Below are 6,963 nucleotides of genomic sequence, written 5' to 3' on the forward strand. Positions count from 1 at the left end.
TTGATTTCGAGGCCGGTTCGGGTGGGAGGCGGAGAGCCACGGCCCGGATATTCGTCGGAGTGGCAGGGGGTCGCGAAGCCGGTGAGCCAGATGGGTCAGCGTTAGGGCGTGAGTTGCTGTGACGGCTCACGAACCTAGCCGCGGCCACGGCGAAGGTTTAGAGGTTTTCTGAGACCATGTTATCTTTGGGTGAGTGTTGGGTATTACTTTGTATTTTTGAATTTGAGATTTATGTTATTTTTTGAATTGTGATGAGGCGGGTCTACTCACAAGAATTTGTGTTTCTGAGAAAATCGAATTGATGTTGATTTATGTTGAATTTATGTTTCGAAAAGTTCTTTAAAGATTGTATTTTTGCTAGAATTACGGTATTTTTGGAAAAGTTGGAAAAATTATTTGAGAAGTTGGTATTTATATACTTTATATATCTTTGTATTTAAGTATTTGAAATTATTAAACGCTCTGAGACCATGGGCCAGAATGTCTTTGTAGTTGCGAGGAGGCGAGGGACCACAGTAGATCACTCGATTCGACTATAGAGCTAGTCGGGGTTGAGTCCGAGGATGCGGTGGGTCCCGTCTTCGCTTCTTTTATTTATTGTTGTTGTGATCTTGTAGCGGTTGTACCGCATAAATTTGAGATGTGTATTCATGATATTTATGTATTTGAACCATAGTTGGTGTGAAGTTGTAAAAATGTGATTTGTAAGTTTGATTTGGTTTTGAGAGGCGTCGGTTTCGGTTAAAAGGATTTTTTAGCGATGGGTGCCACATTCTATCGGTGGAAGGGGTGGGTGTGGCCAGTCGTGAGCCACAGATCACTTGAGAAGTCTGAAAAATATTAAAATTTAATTTGTGTCCAATGCTGTCCGGTCGATCCAAATCAAGTAGGGTGGAAGAAAGGGCTAAAAGAATATCAAATAACTAAAAATTAAGGTGTTCTTATAATTTATGGTTTATATAAAATACTGATGAATATAATTGCACATTAGTATATTAATTCCAGTTACGAAATAAGTATTGTATCATAATTCCTTGTCCCAAACATATTTGAAATTATATTTACTTTTGAACAGTATATTTTTAATTAATTATTATTTTTATAATAAAGTAAATTTGAAAACATAAAAAAGAGAAAAAAAAAAAAATCAGTAAACCATGTGTAAAAGTTCATACTTTAGTAGTATTGGCCCATTGCGTAAACTGAGACATTTTAAAAATAGAATTCGAGTTTCATTATATATAGTAATAGTAATGTGTTTCTGATTCTCAATGAGGCTTGTTGCTCAAACTCAGTGTCATAAAAATAAAAACACACATGTTAGATAATCAATTTTTCCGGCTATGTGCAAAGTTATTGATGCCTGTAGCACTTATTATTTTGTATAATTTTGATCGCTATACTTCATATTATTTTAAAAAAAAATAACTTTTATGTTTTATTAGGAAAATATCCAAAAACGAGACCATTGAAAGCTAAAAAGTTTTATGCGCTCAACTGATGCAAGCCAGAGATCTTTTAAGATTTTTAATCACTATTTAATATTTTAATCCTTCTTGAGGGTCAAGGTATGAATTAAAATAAAAGACGAGGAACCGGTGATATTAATTATCGATTTCTACATTTGCACCACATTTAATTTAAATTTAGATTAATAGTATAATAAACTTAATTGAAATTTCAAATTGAAAATAAAATTAAATCGCTCCTCTCTCTCTCTCTCTCTCTCTCTCTCTCTCTCTTTGGTTTCAATTTTTAGTTTTTGAAAAATATCAATTTTTACAAATTAATATTAATAGTCTAAAAATAATTATAAATTAGTTTATATACAGTATAAAAATATATATATTTTTAAAAATATTTATGAAAAATTAGGATATAACATAAAAAATATATTTTTCAAAAATATTTGTAAAAATTTATTGTTTAAGCTATGACATAATCAACTAAACTAATATATATCTTTCATAAATAAAAATATAATTTATAGTTAAAAATCATAATAATTTTAGTGCTACTCAAACGATGTTTTTGTTTGTAGATTTTTAAAAATACACATTAGTGTATACAAACATACTTTTATTTTCAAAAATTGATAACAAAACAAAAATAAAACAAAATAAAAACAAAAACAAAAACGATTGGCGACCTTTCACGCTTTTCTGGGTTTTACATGTTTTAGTTTGATTTTGTTTTTACTTTGTTCGTACATTTTATTTACTAATTTTTCAAAAACAAAAATATGTTTCGATACACTAACTATTATGTATTTTAAAAAGGCTGGCTATCAAACTGCGTTGATTATAACAAGAGTATTATGATGCTATCAAATTCATGTTATTTTATAAAACTTTAGTTAGCATTAGTTTACTTGATTGTATTATTAAATAAAATTAATAATATAGACTGGTATTGTATAGGTAAAAAATAGCGGTTTATATGTTATATCCTAGTTTATAAAAATCAAGGGCTCAAACAATAATTTTCATAAATACTTTCTAGAATATAAATTTTTTTATACTATATAAACTAATTTGTAAAATATCAAGGCCGAATAATAAATTTTTATAGATATTTTTCTTAAAAATATATTTTTTAAATTATTAGTACTAATTTGTAAAAGAAAGTGATATTTTCTAAAAATTAAAATTTAAAATTTAAAAGAAGAGAGAGAAATTAATTAAATTTAAAGAGAGGGAGGAGTAGAGAGGAAAAGGGTTTCATGAGGAGGAAGATTTTTGAAAAACGTTTCGAAAAAGTTGAAAACATGTAAAAATGTTGTTTTCTATGAAAACGTGAAAGTGTAGCATCGAAAATTTTTGGAAATAAAAAGCAATTGTCAAACATGTTTTTCTTAATTTTGTTTCAAAACATGAAATTAAAATCGAAAAGATAGGAATCGAGCAGCAATGCAAGCGATAAAGGTGGTTTAGCATCGTTCGTTTTTACATTTTTGTTTTTTGTTTAACTTTTTGTTTTGTTTTTGCTTTGTTTTCGTTTATTCTCGATTTTTGAAAATAAAAACGTGTTTGTATACGCTATACGTTGCGTATTTTTAAAAAAATGCGTAAAAGAAAAACATGTTTGATCAGCACAAAAATATTATAACATTTTTTTAATCATTTTTTCAAATCCATATTTTTATATTTTTTGTTATAAAACTTTTTTTTTCATATTAGTTTACTTGATATAATTATTAAATAAAATTAATAACATAGACATGTATTGTATGTATAAAAAATATCTCGTAAAAATTGCACCATTTGAAACTAAATAATATTTTGGCGTTTGCCTTAAAAAAGATATATATATATATATATATATATATATTAAAATTAGATCCATCCGGTTTATTTAAAAAAATAAAAGTAGAGGAGGGCAATATAGAGACATAGTCATAATTTTTTTTTTAAAATCAAGTAAAAAGTTAAAAGCTCAAACAATATATTTTTACAAATATTTTTTCTATATATATATAATATGTTATATCATAGTTCATAAAAATCAAGGGTCAAACAATGATTTTCACAAAATAATTTCTAAAAATATAATTTTTATACTATATAAACTAATTTGTAAAATATCAAGCCAAAATTATAAATTTTTATAAATAATTTTCTTAAAAATATTTTTAAAATTTATTAATATTTATTGATATGAAAATTAAAATTAAAATAATTAAAAAATTTAAAGGAGAGAGAAATGAGTAGAAGAGGAAGGATTTCGTGGTGGAAGGAAGGTTTTAAAAACGTTTACAAAGCTTGGGTTAATAAATTGTTGTTTTATTTTTGAAGCGTGAGATATTCTTAGTATTGCAACAATAGCAGTTCTTAGAACGTGTTTTAGGTTTTGTTCCGAACATGAAATTGAAAACAAAGTACGAGGTGTAGCAATCTCCAGCCAAACGATTTTTTGTTTTTAATTTTATTTACAATTTACTTGCGAACATACATCATTAATAGCCCTTTTTAATTTTGTCTCTGCTGCAACCTTTCACCTCCATTGTCGCTTTACACTTCCACCTCTATTAGCAGGGCCCAGCTTGTTTTTGTTAAAAGCATGAAAACTTTGGGATGCTTGAAAGGGGTGTAGACCTGTGAAACTTTGTCTCCTTTTTCCTCATATTCTTAGAGGAGATGAATGGATGAAGAGAGAGAGTTAGCTAGCGACCGGTGTCCTACGACCAGCAATCGGGCGGCGAAGTGGTGTTGGGGTATTGACTTTTAAATCACCGAAAACCTCGAGGTGCGTAGTGTTATTTTTTTTTGGCGTGCACTGTTGTAGTTCTTGTGTAGTTGGCAACATTGTCTTAGAAAGAGTAATACCTAGTATGTTTGGGTTGAAGTGGAACCCAAAACTCTTGTGGCCATCATTTTTGTACGAAGTTTGTATATGTATGTTCTCATGCAATTATTCCCGCATGCATGTTATTCTTGTACGAGAGATCTTGTAAACATTCATGTATTTGAAGCTTTTTGATCTTCAAATCTTTGTTACTAAACCATGGTTTGTGTTATATGTGTATATCTACACTTGGAAATATATGCTGATTTTTATCCACCGATTTTTGTATATAAAGAAATGTGTATAAAATAAATATAGTTCGATATTTATATATATATATACACACACACACACACACACACGTATAAGTGCTTTGCTTTGAATTCCAGCCATCCTTGCATTTTAAATAGGAGTAAACCACACGAAATAGTCGCTAAAATATAGAATTATGTCCTTTGAGCTTAAAAATTCTATTTGGGCACTAAACTTTAGTTTCACTTCCAATTAAGTCACTAGGGAGAATACTGATTAGCAGTCTAGACGTAATAGCGATGTCGCATGCTTTTTGTCCCACATCGCTCAAAAGTTCGATGAGCTAAAAAATTTTTAAAGATTCGGTGACCAAAATGAAATAATTCATAGTTTAGTGACTATTTGTCTGATTATCCTTGATTTTCGGTTTTTGTTGTAGCGTAGATTCGATTTTCCTTGTAAAGATGTTTGTAAATGTATGGAACGATATATCATTCGATAAATCAAGCTGTTGAATGTTCAAAAATGACATTCATGAAAACACAATCATACGAAAAGCGAGTTTTTGGTGAAATAGTTACTTGTATTGATAACTAAACATAATTATATTCAAATACCAAGTACTGCGGTATCCAACAACTGACAAAAACCTCATATGTAAATGTAATGATGACATTAAAGCCAAAACAAAATATGACAAGTCTAATTCAAAAACTAAGCCTATTTAAGACTTCCATGCGATGTGCAGACCTCCCGATGCGAGTCCTTACATTAATATGCCCTATGAGAGTTGTTTCTTTGCATTTCTATTGGATTGAGACACTTTCCTGGGCCATACTTCTAACTTGATGTAAGTCCCTCAGCTATCACCTAGAAGGCACTTTGTCTCCATTGTTGTTGCCTACATGCATTTTCGAAAACCCAGTCGAAGATGCTGAAAACTTTTGTTGTGTGTTTGTAGCTTGAGAAGAACCCTATACAACAATTGAAAACACATGAACCATCATAGCGAGAAAAAGCATTGTGTTTATAACCAGGCGTGATGAAAACATTTATCTTGGTTTTACAACAAAGAAGAAACAAAGGTGTTACCTTGAAATTGGTCCAACTACTCTTAATACAACCACACAAATAATCATTGACAAACAATAGAATTAATTATATTTTGAATGACTTTGAACTTTATTCTGATTTAGATCTACGAACTTTAGTGACGTGGCAAAAACATGTGACATGGCTTGTGCGTCATGTACTACTGAACCTTTTGGATCACTGTTGGAAAATATATTTAGGGTATTACTACGGTTGCGATAAAATTTTTCTCGAGTAATCTTGTTGAGAAAACCCCAGTGGAAAAGAATAAGGACCTAAGTGTAAAAACTTTTATAAAGATTTTGGGTTAAAGAATAAATGAAAAAGGATGGACATGAAATGTTTATGGAAACCGAGGGGACTGAAAGGTAAGATGGAAGGGATCTTTTTAAAAATGTTGTGTTATAACCTGGGGACCGTTGGATAATTTGAGAAGAGGACCTTTTGAGAATACTATTTCATAATTCGAGGACCATTTGGGAGTTTTTCAGGGACTGTTATTGATGAAGATGTATTTTCGAGGGACTAAAAAGTGAATTTCGGCTGAAGAGTTAATTGAGGGAGAAAAATCTGGAGACTTGATGTGTTGTTCACTTCTTCTCCATCTTTGTCTGTCTGATAACCGAGGAGATAAATAAAATAAAAATGAAGAAATGAGAGAAAAGATGGGAGATTTGGTGGGGATGGGAGATAGCTTTAGGAGGGAGCTGAGCATGGGAGGGATAGTTTAGTTTAGTAAGAGCTTTTCTTGGTGTATTTTTTGATGAATGAGTGTGTAATGCATGTATATATGTGTATTTGATGGTTGATGAAGATAGATGATGGTTGAGTGGAAAACGTATGTTTAATGGTTATAGATGATGTATGTGCTTCGATTTGTGTTGAAAAATCATTGAGTGTGATGAAATTTGCTGAATGAAGATGAGATTTTCGGTTTCTTATAGCTGATTCTTGTCAGCACGGGAGATTAGGGTTTGGTTTAGTTAATTAAGTTGATGATTATGATGATTAAGATGTTAATGATGATGGTTAGATTGGATTGGTTGAGTTAGCCAGAAGTTGGTTTGGTTGGATCAAAGCAGAGTTAAAGTGATTTGATTGAGTTGGGTTTGGATGAGAATTGAGTGTTGGGTTTGAATTGAATGATCTGGTGCGGGTTTGATCAAATCGAGTTGAGTGTCAGTTGAGCTTGAATGGTTTGGTTGAGATTAGAATTAGTTGAAGTTGATTTGGGTTTGGTTTGGATGTTGGGCTGTTTTGGGCTGAACCAAGTTGGTTCAAATATATTTTGTGCTCAGTTTGAGTTGGTTTCAGGAGCTGGTTGGTTTAATTAAA

This window comes from Dioscorea cayenensis, chromosome 9 (genome assembly GCF_009730915.1).
Source record: "Dioscorea cayenensis subsp. rotundata cultivar TDr96_F1 chromosome 9, TDr96_F1_v2_PseudoChromosome.rev07_lg8_w22 25.fasta, whole genome shotgun sequence".
Classification (NCBI taxonomy): domain Eukaryota; kingdom Viridiplantae; phylum Streptophyta; class Magnoliopsida; order Dioscoreales; family Dioscoreaceae; genus Dioscorea; species Dioscorea cayenensis.